The sequence below is a fragment of the Bufo gargarizans genome, chromosome 6 (assembly GCF_014858855.1).
Source record: "Bufo gargarizans isolate SCDJY-AF-19 chromosome 6, ASM1485885v1, whole genome shotgun sequence".
NCBI classification, from domain to species: Eukaryota; Metazoa; Chordata; class Amphibia; order Anura; family Bufonidae; genus Bufo; species Bufo gargarizans.
Genome location: NC_058085.1, coordinates 25,383,852 through 25,398,971, shown reverse-complemented (window position 1 = coordinate 25,398,971; position 15,120 = coordinate 25,383,852). Strand labels below are relative to the sequence as shown.

General features: G+C 43.0%; 1 pseudogene; it reads right to left on the bottom strand.

Moving 5' to 3' along the window:
- LOC122940393 overlaps positions 1-15,120 on the bottom strand; it is a 459,251-nt pseudogene that overhangs the window by 61,853 nt on the left and 382,278 nt on the right.

Genomic DNA, 15,120 nt, shown 5'->3' with positions numbered 1-15,120 from the left:
AGCACAAGATTAAATTATATATTTAATTGCCTTAAAGGGGTTGTCTCACTTCTGCAAATGACATTTATCGTGTAGAGAAAGTCAATACAAAGAATGTACTAATATATTGTTATTGTCCATATTGCTTCCTTTGGTGGCTAGACTCATTCTTCCATCACATTATACATGTCTGTTCCATGGTTACGACCACTCTGCAATCCAACATCGGTGGCCGTGCTTGCACACTAAAGAAAAAAGCACTAGCTTCTCTAGTAGCCGGGACCATAGGAACGCACATAGGCCAGCACTTTTTCCTATAGTGTGCAAACATGGCCACCAATCCAGGATTGAAGGGTGATCATAACCATGGAAAAGAGACATGTATAATGTGATGGAAAAATTAGTGGAGCCAGCAAAGGAAGCAATACGGATAATAATACATTAGTAAGTGCTTTATATTTACTTTCTCTACATAATAAATGCCATTTCAGAAGTGAGACAACCCCTTTAAGGGCGCACTAGACATAACACTATATACACAAAGTATATACAATGGTCATCTATGCAAATACAGGTGATGGTACAGTGACAGTTAACAGATAAAAGTCAGCTACCAGATACATATGTGGTCCATTAAAGTTGTAATCTTGTAGAATTCTTGGATTATGTCACATGGGAGGCAGTTAGGACAGCGAGTTTCTAGCTCTCTCCAAACATGACACCCTGTGACCTCTCTGACAATCACCTCTGTCCTGCACGGGCACTTAAACTTTTGGCGGTCCCCCCTCTCCCCCAAGGAGGATCCAACTCTCCCTCCTTTTGGCTTGGCAGCCAGAGATCCAAAAAAAACATTATGGATCCTAGCTCCTGACCGGAAGGAGTTCTCCATATCTCCCCTTCCCTATGTCCCACAGGCAAACGAAGACCAGGAGAAAGTCCGTCTCGGTCCCAGGGTCTCAAAGACGTCAGTGGTGTATTTATGAGATGTACGGGCAATGTCTAATGAACTCCTGGTTCCATGATGTCTGGGGAGTTTCTTTATAGTTGTTGATCGACTCAGCCCCCATCAGTGGAGCTGAGCTGCCAGCTTGTCTGAGCCGAGTGCGACATGTAAACTCAGGGTCTGCTTTGAAGCAGGGCCACCTTTGAGGCCTGTTTCCTCTACTAATTCCCTTCACCTGAGCAAAGGGGCAGACATTAAATCCTAACTCCACATATTCCATATATATATATATATATATATATATATATATATTCAAAATCTTTATCAGAAATATATTTCCATCTGCTTAGTTTTATGTTAAATATCTATCAATTAAGGAACAAAGTCATCTGAATCAGAAGGTAGGCAATCTTTATTTCCTGCCGACAGTGAGACAACTAAATAACACACGATACAATGTTGTCAAGCTCTGCTAAGCAGCTGTCTGATTATACTAGGAGTCCAGGCTTTATATAAGGTTCCTTCTGTAAGCAATAAAGAAATAAGCTATATAATAATAATCGCTATAACTAGGCAGGTTAGTCGATACTTTGCATAGAACAGGATGTTTCTGTAGAATATGACAGAATGATGAGGCAGGACGTTCTATAAACTGTTGACCCAGATGTTCTCTGCAGTTGTGCTTTATTAGCCAAGTCAACAGTGAAGAGAAATGTGACTCCATCTTGTCTTCTCTTACATGTACAGAATTGTTATATCCCCCCCCCCCTTCCCCCACTGTGAGTTAGGTTCACTTATCTGTCTCAGGACAGATTCTGTGAAACTCCCAGAACTAGAACAAATGTTCTGTCTCATTCGGCACAGCTGCATACATTCTTATATGTGACCTATTATATACCATAAAAGGATGTTCCAGTAGTATCTGTGTGAGCACCAATGTTTATCTTATATGATTGGTTTAACGCTGTTATTATGCAAACTTTTCTACTGCCTATATAGGGCCAAGCTATAGCATAATAAAATTTGAGTGTTTCTCAGTGATGTGTGTGTGTCTATTATTGCCAACTGAGAAACATCTCTCCTGACGTCAGTGTCTCAAACCAAGGTTGTCGTAGAGGTCCAGAAAGTTCCAAATCCTTTCAAACAGTCTTTTCAAAAATCACTTTGTATACCCTTAAAATGATATGAATTTCAAAACCGTTTCCACCATGGTGTAGTGGATGAATACTGTTCTATCGGAGCTGCTTTAACTGAAGAGATTGGTCACCACCTCTGTCTAAGGCACAAAGGATCGATCTGTGGAGTTCTGGTGCCAGAGCTACTGTAGACCAACTGATTGGTGGGGGTGTCAGACCCCCACCAATCTAATACTTATGGCCTATCCTGACAACAGGCCATCGAGATCACATTACTGGAAAACCCTTTAATGACATACGCATTATAGTCATTTAAAGCATGGGGCGGTTTAATGGTCCAAGCATCATTTTTACTTCTTGTGCAACCGAACACATTTTTTGCTATTGTTTTTACATGTCACATAGGGGTTCTTTATTAATGTTTTTAGAGATTTTTTTTATCTTTATTTAGTTTTATTTAGAGAAAAAAGTTGTTTTATTTCAAACTCCAGCTGCTTATCATTTAAATATGCAAATTGACACCAAAAGAAATGGTTAAAATTGGTTTCCTGTTTTGGTCATTTTAATATTTTTCTTTATTGTTTCATGTGAAAAGGCCGACTATGCTGACGGTTTCAGCCGGTGTAGACTATTTTTCTATTTTATTCACACTTGTATTTTATGATATATTTTGATACTTTTAAAATACACTTTGGATGTTGGGACATTTACACATAATTTCTTTAGCAAATTTCATTATAACTGGGGCATCTAAATGTGGCAAGTGATGCTTGTGCGGCATAATGGCCCTGCCTGGCAATGTAGAAACCACTATGTGCACAAAACAAGCAATCACCATCCATAAGAACAGTAAAAGATCACTACCACCCCTCCCCATCCGAGCTATTGTCATTACTTCTAGAAGTACAGATGTAGCAGGGTTAACACACAAACTCTTAACTCAAAATGGTCACAAATGCAACATATCCAATTAATATATTTTACATCATGTAATCTTCAATTATAAAACTAAACAATCCAGAGCTGGTGGGACATACAATAAAAAATAACCAAGGATTGCCCCACTGGTAAATTCATGTGAGATGAGTGAAGCACATGACTTCTACAAATACAGGGGTGGCGGGGACCCCACTTGTTGGATTTATCTACAGGTACATTTTGATCAGGGTGTGCAGATTAAGATGATATTTCTCGTGGAAGACGAGTAATGGCTTCTATGTAATTAGGCAATCCTAGCCTGGTCACTTTTTGGGAGAACTTGCGCATTACTGATGAAATATGCCTAGTAAGACCAGAGCTGACAGTTTTTTTAATGTTACAAATACTTATAGGGGTAGAACAGACCGGGACTGGAATAGGCAAATTGTTATCCTTTTATATCAGGCCCTGGTTTTGTGCTTCACCAGCTATGGTTGAAAGATACACTACTCCCATAGATTTATGATGTGTCACACAGGCTTACTTTTATCAGTGGTAGTACCTCTCTCTATTACTACCCCTGGGCTGTCCCATGCTGAGTTAGAGGTAGGTGGAGCGTCCTTAAATATGATTTTAGGGATTTAGGTCAAAAGCTTAGGGCAAGGACGTCAAACGTAGTGTTTTCCAAACTACTACCTGTACCACAAGTCACACAAGAAAGGCAGTGGGAGATTAGGGAGGTTAACAAGTAGCTCAAGAACTGGTATAGGAAGGCAGGGTTTGGGTTCCTGGAGAACTGGGCCGACTTCTCTGTCGGCTACAGGCTCTATCGTAGGAATGGGCTGAACCTCAATGGGGAAGGGGCAGCTGTTTTGGGGTAGAAGATAGCTAGAAGGTTGGAGGAGTGTTTAAACTAGGGACGGGAGGGGGGAGGATAATTACGTTATAGGAGGGGAAGATAGCATGTAGGTCTCTATCCGCACTATCTTGGAGTACCTCAATGAAAATAAGCAAATAATGCCATATCAGCATGGCTTCATGAGGGATCAGTCATGTCAAACTAATTTAATCAGTTTCTATGAGGAGGTAAGTTGTAGACTTGACAGTGGCGAATCAATGGATGTCGTATATCTGGACTTCTCCAAAGCATTTGACACTGTACCACATAAAAGGTTAGTATATAAAATGAGAATGCTCGGACTGGGAGAAAATGTCTGCATGTGGGCAACTGGCTCAGTGATAGAAAACAGAGGGTGGTTATTAATGGTACACACTCAGATTGGGTCACTGTCACTAGTGGGGTACCTCAGGGGTCAGTATTGGGCCCTATTCTCTTCAATATACAGGTCCTTCTCAAAAAATTAGCATATTGTGATAAAGTTCATTATTTTCTGTAATGTACTGATAAACATTAGACTTTCATATATTTTAGATTCATTACACACCAACTGAAGTAGTTCAAGCCTTTTATTGTTTTAATATTGATGATTTTGGCATACAGCTCATGAAAACCCAAATTTCCTATCTCAAAAAATTAGCATATTTCATCCGACCCATAAAAGAAAAGTGTTTATATACAAAAAAAGTCAACCTTCAAATAATTATGTTCAGTTATGCACTCAATACTTGGTCGGGAATCCTTTTGCAGAAATCACTGCTTCAATGCGGCGTGGCATGGAGGCAATCAGCCTGTGGCACTGCTGAGGTGTTATGGAGGCCCAGGATGCTTCGATAGCGGCCTTAAGCTCATCCAGAGTGTTGGGTCTTGCGTCTCTCAACTTTCTCTTCCCAATATCCCACAGATTCTCTATGGGGTTCAGGTCAGGAGAGTTGGCAGGCCAATTGAGCACAGTAATACCATGGTCAGTAAACCATTTACCAGTGGTTTTGGCACTGTGAGCAGGTGCCAGGTCGTGCTGAAAAATGAAATCTTCAACTCCATAAAGCTTTTCAGCAGATGGAAGCATGAAGTGCTCCAAAATCTCCTGATAGCTAGCTGCATTGACCCTGCCCTTGATAAAACACAGTGGACCAACACCAGCAGCTGACATGGCACCCCAGACCATCACTGACTGTGGGTACTTGACACTGGACTTCAGGCATTTTGGCATTTCCCTCTCCCCAGTCTTCCTCCAGACTCTGGCACCTTGATTTCCGAATGACATGCAACAGTCCAGTGCTGCTTCTCTGTAGCCCAAGTCAGGCGCTTCTGCCGCTGTTTCTGGTTCAAAAGTGGCTTGACCTGGGGAATGCGGCACCTGTAGCCCATTTCCTGCACACGCCTGTACACGGTGGCTCTGGATGTTTCTACTCCAGACTCAGTCCACTGCTTCCGCAGGTCCCCCAAGGTCTGGAATCGGTCCTTCTCCACAATCTTCCTCAGGGTCTGGTCACCTCTTCTCGTTGTGCAGCGTTTTCTGCCACACTTTTTCCTTCCCACAGACTTCCCACTGAGGTGCCTTGCTACAGCACTCTGGGAACAGCCTATTCGTTCAGAAATTTCTTTCTGTGTCTTACCCTCTTGCTTGAGGGTGTCAATGATGGCCTTCTGGACAGCAGTCAGGTCGGCAGTCTTACCCATGATTGCGGTTTTGAGTAATGAACCAGGCTGGGAGTTTTTAAAAGCCTCAGGAATCTTTTGCAGGTGTTTAGAGTTAATTAGTTGATTCAGATGATTAGGTTAATAGCTCGTTTAGAGAACCTTTTCATGATATGCTAATTTTTTGAGATAGGAATTTTGGGTTTTCATGAGCTGTATGCCAAAATCATCAATATTAAAACAATAAAAGGCTTGAACTACTTCAGTTGGTGTGTAATGAATCTAAAATATATGAAAGTCTAATGTTTATCAGTACATTACAGAAAATAATGAACTTTATCACAATATGCTAATTTTTTGAGAAGGACCTGTATTTATTAATGATCTTGTAGAAGGCTTGCAAAGTAAAATATCCGTTTTTGCAGATGACACTAAACTGTGTAAAGTAATTAAAATGAAAGAGGACAGTATACTACTACAGAGGGATCTGGATAGATTGGAGGCTTGGGCAGAGAAGTGGCAGATGAGGAATAATGCAAGTCAGCAGTACATACTAAATGGTAAAACACTGGGTAACACTGACATGGAAAAGGACCTAGGAATTTTAGTGAACAGCAAACTAACCTGTAGAAACCAGTGTCAGGCATCTGCTGCCAAGGGCAATTAGAGAATGGGTTGCATCAAAAGGGGCATAAGTGCCCATAAGAACATAGTCCTGCCACTTTACAAGTCACTAGTCAGACCACACATGGAGGACTGTGTACAGTTCTGGGCTTCTGTGAACAAGGCAGACATAGCAGAGCTGAATAGTGCTCAGAGAAGGGCAACTAAAGTAATAACTGGAATGGGTGGACTACAGTAACCAGAAAGATCAAAATTAGGGTTATTCACTTTAAAAAAAAAAGACAACTGAGGGGAGATCTAATAACTATGTATAAATATATCAGGGGTCAGTACAGAGATCTCTCCGATCATCTTTTTATCCCCAGGACTGTGACTAGGGGACATCTTCTGCATCTGGAGGAAAGAAGGTTTGTACACAAACATAGAAGAGGATTCTTTAAGGTAAGAGCGGTGAGACTATGGAACTCTCTGCCTGAGGAGGTGGTGATGGTGAGTTCACTAAAAGAGTTCAAGAGGGGCCTGGATGTATTTCTGGAGTGTAATAATATTACAGGCCCTAGCTACTAGAGAGGGGTCGTTGATCCAGGGAGTTATTCCGATTGCCTGATTGGAGTCTGGAACAAATGTTTTCCCCCTAAAGTGGGGAAAATTGGATTCTACCTCTCAGGGTTTATTTATTTTTTCCTTCCTCTGGATCAATTTGCAGGATAACAGGCTCAACTGGATGGACAGATGTATTTTTTCAGCCTTATAAACTATGTTACATCCTATCGGTCATTCCACTTGACTGTAAAGAACTGGCCATTTACAAGTGTGAATGACGTCCCTTTTTCCACATGTCTGGACCCCAGCTCTTTTGGGAATCCAGCTCTATTTTTTGGACTTTCACATATAGGCCCCTGTATTTGCAGTTTTACAGGAATGGAGGGTCCCCATACAGATCACAGACAGGGTGGAATACTGTTTTTATTTTATTTATTTTTTCTCTCTCACCAAACATGCGTTTAGAGCAGATATATATATATATATATATATAAAAAAAAGAAACGTAGTTTTACTTTTAACGATCATCGCTCCAAGCCCTCAGCTACCTCTAGTAACTGAAAGCAAGGCGCTGTTTTATCTTCCTGTAAAAAGGAGTATCTGAAGGAATAAAGCCAGTTAGTGACCACCATAAAAACAGCATAAAGCATAAAGATGGCTTCTCTTATATGTGGATTTTTTGATGATTAACAAGAGATGATTTTTGGTTGAAACGCATATCACATTCTGAACATGAAAATGGCTTCTCCTCTGTGTGAATTTTCTGATGTCTATAAAGACTTGATTTACTGTTAAAACATTTCCCACATTTTAAACATGAAAATGGCTTCTTCTCTGTGTGAATTTTCTCATGTCTATCAAGATTTGATTTACTCTTAAAACATTTCCCACATTCTGAACATGAAAATGGCTTCTCCCCTGTGTGAATTCTCTGATGTGTAAAAAAATTTGATTTACTCTTAAAACATTTCCCACATTCTGAACATGAAAATGGCTTCTCCCCTGTGTGAATTCTCTGATGTATAAATAAATCTGATTTACTGTTAAAACATTTCCCACATTCTGAACATGAAAATGGCTTCTCCCCTGTGTGAATTTTCTCATGTCTATCAAGATTTGATTTACTCTTAAAACATTTCCCACATTCTGAACATGAAAATGGCTTCTCCTCTGTGTGAATTTTCTGATGTCTATAAAGACCTGATTTACTGTTAAAACATTTCCCACATTTTGAACATAAAAATGGCTTCTCCCCTGTGTGAATTCTCTGATGTATAAAAAGATCTGATTTACTGTTAAAACATTTCCCACATTCTGAACATGAAAATGGCTTCTCCCCTGTGTGAATTTTCTGATGTCTATCAAAATTTGATTTACTGTTAAAACATTTCCCACATTCTAAACAAGAAAATGGCTTCTCCCCTGTGTGATTTCTCTGATGCATAAGAAGATATTGTTTACGGTTAAAACATTTCCCACATTCTGCACATAAAAATGGCTTCTCCCCTGGGTGAATTCTCTGATGTATAACAAGATCTGATTTACTGTTAAAACATTTTCCACATTCTGAACATGAAAATGGCTTCTCCCCTGTGTGAATTCTCTGATGTGTAACAAGATCTGATTTACGGTTAAAACATTTCCCACATTCTGAACATGAAAATTGCTTCTCTCCTGTGTGAATTCTCTGATGTGTAACAAGACCTGATTTACGGTTAAAACATTTACCACATTCTGAACATGAAAATGTCTTCTCTTTTACGTGAGCTGTTTGATGTTTAGCACCTCTTCTGTGACTTTTATTCTGTGTTACAGTCTTTGACAAATAAGAAGATCGGAGCGGTTTAAAATAATTAAATGATGCATTGTTGCTGTGATTGGATGAGAGTATATCTTGCATATTGGCATGCTCTTCAAATGTATCTCGTGTGATACCACAATCATCTACTTCAAAATCTGAAGATACCAGATGTTTCTCTAAGTTCCTGGTACAGTCATCTGCCAAGAATAAAACATATTTTATTATTGATGAATAACATTAAAATTGTATTGAAGTTTTATCATTTTTCCATATAAAAAATCCACATAAAGTACAAGACATGGCACATAATTAGAATATCAATTGACTAAAACAGTGGTGGCCAAACAGACCACAATCTAATAGTAGACCGAGGGGCATAACTAGAAAACACTGGTTCCCACCTTGAGCAACTTCCCTGCAACCCCCACCCCAGTCAGTCATTTAAAAGATATATAAATAAAAGCTATCCTAGTGCTGGACAATAGGCGACGAATCCCCTCTTAGTGCCCCACACAATAGTTATCTCCCCTCAGTGTCCCTTTCACCGTGGAATTCCCCCTTAGTGCCCTCTTCACAGTACTAATGCTCCCTAAGTGCCCCCACTCAGTAGAATGTCCTCTTGAGGTCTCCAAACAGTAGTTATGCCCCCTTTGTGCGCCCCTGCAGTTGTGCTGTCCCTTAGTGTACCCTTTATATCAGTGAAGCTCCTGTACTGTGAATAAAGTTAAAGTAATACCGAGCACATCATGCTCTTCCCAGCAGCAGGCAAATATCTGGTGCTCAGTAGTGTTGATCGAGCACCGTAGTGCTCAGGTGCTTGGGCCGAACACATCGCGATATTCGGGTGCTCGACTGAGCACCCGAGTATAATGGAAGTCAATGGGAGAACCTGAGCATTAAACCAGGTACCCCCTGCTCTGAAGAAGGGAGGGTGCCTGGTTCATAAGAAAATGTTTGGTAACACCACTGAAATGGTTCTGTAATAGCATAGGGAGGATGTATGGATGCATCTTGGACTCGATGGTCACTGCTGGGAACTATGTTGTGCGAATAGTACGCCACTTTTACATAATGACAATAATACGCACAAAACCAAGGAGAAAAAAAAAAATCGATTTTAGAGGTAAAAAATTGATAGAAAACATTCTTTCCTGAATATTTACTTGTATATAAAGTGCAAGTCCTGCGAAAAAATTACAAGTAAGAGGCACTCTGATACACCCTTAGTTACACATAAAGGAGGGCATCATACACGCCCTTTAAAAATTATGATTGATGGCCTGCTGGTGACCCTCAAAAACAGTAGGAGCAAGGGCCTGCTGATCTGACCATCTAAAACATTATGAGTGGTGGCCTGCTGCCACTTTGGTGGGTGACTCTAGTTAACCTGGGGCCGATGGCGCGTCCCCGTGACGGCGACTATCCATTCGGATATCTGGCCTATCAACTTTTGATGTAATTGTCAGCTCAAAACCATTATAAACTACGGGTAACGGGGAATCGGTGTTTGATTCCGGAGAGGAAGCCTGAGAAGCGGCTACCACATCCAAGGAAGGCAAGCGGGTGGCGCCCAAATCACACACTCCCGACTCGTGGAGGTAGTGACGATAAATAACAATACAGGACTCTTAAGATGCCCTGTTATTGGAATGAGCAATAAAAAATTACAGGGAATGTCACTGAGGTAGTTTGGATGAGGAAACATTATACAGGAGAGGCCCTGCTGCCGCATTGTTGACTCTTAGATAACTTCTGCCTGATCGCATGTCCCTGTGATGTCCACGATCCATTTTGATATCTTCCCTATCAACTTTCGATGTTCTTTTATGTGCATAACATGGTGACCACCGGTAACGGGGAATCATTGTTTGATTTCGGAGAGGGAGCCTGATAAACGGCTATGGCTACTACTTCAAAGCAAGGCAGCATGAGTTGCGGGTCTACAGGTGAGCTGACCCTATAAAACATTATATGCGAGGGCCTGCAGCTGAGCTGACCCTCTAAAAAATTGTATGCGAGGGCCTCCATGTGAGCTGACCCTGTAAAAGATTTGAGTTGCGGGCCTGCTGGTGAACTGAGGTGGATCCGACAAACCCAACTTCATTTTGATGGCTGCATTAATCTGCAGGTGACCATCATACAGCTCTACAGATTTGTTTCCATCTGCATCTTTCTCAACAATCTGTGGCCTCAGTCTTTTATCCAGACTCTGTCATTGTCACGGCCTATGGTGTACGCTGTGACACTGTTGCCACACTTGCTGTTGCCTGCGGCAACGTGTTGCTGTGAGAGCATGCGGTGGCAGTGTCTCCCCCTTCTGGGTGATTGCCGTGACATGGTTGTCACGCATGCGGTTGCCGGTGGGTACGTGTTTGGTATGCTTATGTGCGCACTTCCCCTTTAAGTTGTAGCCTCCCTCTGTCTGGTGCTGTAAGGGTTAACTCCCTGACTGGGTGTGGTCACTTGGCTTATATCTTCTGTGGTTTCCTGTCTGGAGTCAGTTGTACTTCAGCTGTGGTTAGTGCTGGAGCTCTGCTCCAGTCCAGGGTGTTCCATCTGTCCAGTGAGGGCCACCCTTGTGGTCACCAATGTCATCCCGGTGTCTCCTTCCCTTCCTGTCCCTATTTGTATGGAGTGGGTTATGTTCAGGGTATTAGTATGTCTAGTTTGGCGTTACATGTCTGGTGGTGTTTGGTGTCCAGCATGTTTTGCTAGACATTCCCCTGTCTCATGTTTATTGCAGCTATGGGTATCCTGGGTTCCTGTGTGGTTTGTGGTCTGTGCAGTGTCCTTTAATGTTGGTGTGGACAACAGCACTAGTGCACGGGTTCCAGTCAGTGTGTCTGTGGCAGGTAAGTGGGTTATTGGTTTCGCTTACCTGCCATCTCCTTATGCTGTATGTGTTCCCCTCTCCTTGCAGCCTGACCTCAGATAGAGACTTCTGTTCCTCCATGACTGGGATGAACAGGTAGTCTCTTCCCTGCTCCTTGGTGAGGGATTACCAGGGCGACAGGGTCTCTAGGAATCCTGAGTATGAGTCGTCCTACCATTGGGGTCCGCTCATACAGTGAGGAATCAGGGAGAGGATTAGGGACACTGTAGGAGGTGACCTGCTCCCTTATTACTCCTTTTGGGCCAGGCTGATCCCCTTTTACCCTTTGACACCTCACGGTGGGGGGTTTTCCCCACTCCCCACCGTGACAGTCATTGTGGCACTAAGTGGCCTGCTCATGCTGCCATCTCCACACCATGTCACCTTGCCACTCATTTTTATCACCATGCTGCTGCTGATACTGCTTAAAAGGCTTTAAAGTGATCACCAGGCCCACAATTTAATTAAGGTTTTGGAATCGATAAACTCAACTTGCTTTCGTGGGCTGCATCAGTGGCGTAGCTAGAAATGATTGGGCCCCAAAGCAAATTTTTCAATGGGGCTCCATCCCACAGTAATTTTTTAAGCGACCCCTTCCTTTCATGCCGCACGCATTCCTGTGGCTAGTAAAGATCGCTCTCTCAGACCAGGGCCGGCAGCTGTTCCATTCGTTTTATACACTGTCTATACTGTCACTGTATATAATTTCATTGTGTAATACTGTTGAGGGGGCCCTGACCAAATCCTTTAGTCCTCCTCCTCCTGGATGGGCCCCTTCTGGGTCAGGGCCCCAAAGCTGCAGCTTCCCCTGCTTCCCTTATAGCTATGCCCCTGGTCTGCATTAATATGCAGGTGACAGTGATACAGTTCCACAGATTTGTTTCCATCTGCATTTTTCTAAATAATCTGTGGACTTAGTCTTTTATTCAGACTCCTCATGCTGCCATCTCCACAGTATGTCACCTTGCCACTAATTTTTATCACCATGCTGCTGCTGCTGCTTAAAAGGCCTTAAACTGATCATCAGGCCCACAATATAATTAAGGTTTTATGCACAAAACCAAAGTAAAAAAAACAAAAAAACAATTTTTTAGGAAAAGTTGATCGAAAACATTCTTTCCTATATATTTACTTGTATATAAAGTGCAAGTGCTGGCAAAAATTACAAGGAAGAGGCACTCCCATGCAACCTGTATATCACATAAAGGAGGGCCTCATTCACTTTGGTGGACTTGCAGGTGAGCTGACCCTGTAAAAGATTTGATTTGCGGGCCTGCAGGTGAGCGGACCCTCTAAAAAATTATATGTGAGCGGATCATCTAAAAAATTATATTCAAAAGCCATATATGCGAGGGCATTATATGTGACGAATAAGCAATGTATGTTGATATGGTGGAAGAGGAGGTGGAGGATGAGAAAAGGAAGATTTAACCTTATACCCTTGTTTGTGGTAGAACGGGTGCATGGGAATAGTCTATTAACTACATTAAAAACAACACATTTAAAGTGCCTTTATGTTCATCAGCATTCCTCTGGTGGAGTCGAGAAGTCATGGTCAATCCAGGCCTTGTTCATTTATATATGAGACAACCTGTCATAATTTTTTAGTTGACAGGCGGATACGCTTATCGGTTATAATGCCACCAGCAGAACTAAATACACGCTCAGACAAAATGCTGGCGGCAGGGCAGGCCAGCACCTCCAAAGCGTAGAGCACCAGTTCGAGCCAAGTGTCCAGCTTGGACACCTAGTAGTTGTAATGCACTGAGGGATCATTAAGGACGCTGACACGGTCTGCTATGTACTACTTCACCATCTTCCAAAATTTTTCTCTCCTTGTGGCAGTAGGCCGCACATCAGGGTGAGGGTGTTGGCGGGGTGTCATGAAACTGTCCCAGGCTTTGGAGAGTGTTGCCCTGCCTCTGTTGGAACTGCTGGGTGTTCCCCTTGTCTCCCCTCCACGGTTGGCCAAGGAAGTACGGACTCTGCCGCCAGCGTTGCCAGATGGAAGATTGTGGAGCAAATTTTTCAACAAGGATCTTCTGGTATTGCACCATTTTGCTTGTCCACTCCACCAGAAAAATGAGAGATGAGAAGTTCTTTGTAACGGGGGTCGAGAAGGGTGAACAAAAAGTAATCTATGTTGTTTAAAATGCGTATAACGCGTGGGTCGGGGGAAAGGCAGCCTAACATGAAGTCAGCCATGTGTGCCAGAGTACCAGCAGGCGAGACCTCACTGTCTTCATCAGGAGAATCACTCCCAATCTCCTCATTCTCTTCCTCTTCTGCCCACCCACGCTGAACAGATGGAATTAAACTTCCGCTTGCATTCAAATGCCTGGGGTAATGACATTTGTGGATGTGGTCGCTGATGGTGTTTGCGAAGGTCCAGGTGAAGGACGGGAGGCATCTGGGCCTGCGTCTTTGACAGGGGATTGGCCAGCACGCAACACAAGGGAAGAGGAGGCAGTGGTGTGACCCGCAGACACAGATTGTGGACCCAGGCGTTCGGCCCACCTATTAGGGTGCTTTGATGACATGTGGTGGATCATGCTGGTGAGGTTGCTAGTGTTCACGCCCCGGCTCATTTTGGTGTGGCACAGGTTGCAAACTATTCTTTTGTCATCTGTACTTTCCTCAAAAAAGCGCCATACTGCCGAACAGCTACCCCTTAGCAAGGGAGATTTACGCAAGGAGGTGCTCCATAGAACAGTTGTGGGCCTGTTCGGTGGTGCCTGCCTTCTACCTTTTGCCACCTCACTGCCTCTTCCAGCCTGTTGCAGTGCTGCAGATCCCTCCCCCTCTGTACTGCTCTCCTCGCTCGGCTTGTTGCCACCTTTCCAGGTTGGGTCAGTAACCTCGTCGTCCAGCACCTCCTCTTCCACTTCCTCACTCTGATCATCCTTCTGATTTGTTGACCTAACCACAACCTCAGTGATTGACAACTGTGTGTCATCCTCTTCCGCAAACTCTTAAAACAGTAATTGCGGTTGAGTCATTGGCAACTGTGTCTCATCATCATCCACCTCAATAAACACTAATTGTCGTTCCCCAGCGTCATGTTCTTGTGACTCTGGATGCTCAAGAGGTTGGGAATCAGGGCACAAGATCTCAGGTCCCTCTTCAAGCGTGCTTGGCGAGAGGGCCAAATTAATTAATAGCGATGAAAAGAGGTCCTCGGAATATCAGAGTGTGGGATCACTTGTTTGGCCAGACTGTAAATGGTGGGAGGAAGGAGGATCAGGGTGAGGATTGTGTGGACCAGACTCCTGGCTACTGAGACTGGACTTGGTGGAAGACAGGGTGGTGCTTAACCAACTGGAAGCACCATGTGCTGCAATCCAACCGACCACCTGCTCGCACTGGGCATACTTCAAGAGTGGTCTCCTGCGCCGCCCTGCAAACTGGGACATGAAGCTAGGTATCTTGGATGATTGTTTTTCTTGTGCTCTGGCAGCAGGCACAGTTTCAATGCGCCCAGGGCCACGGCCACTTCCCCGTCCCTTAATGCTCGCTTTCTTCATATTAAATGTTATAAGGGACCGTACATAGGAAAAATGTGGATAAATTATGGAAAAAATATAATTGTTTTCAATAATAGTTTTCCTATCTCTGCCCCTGACACACAGAAGGTATTGCTGAACAGATGTCACAAGTCGCTGCAGACACCCTCTATAGAAAAAAAAAAATTGCTAAGTATGAAAAAAAAAAATCTGACTACTTTGCAAGATTAACCCCTTAGGGACGCATGACGTACTGGTACGG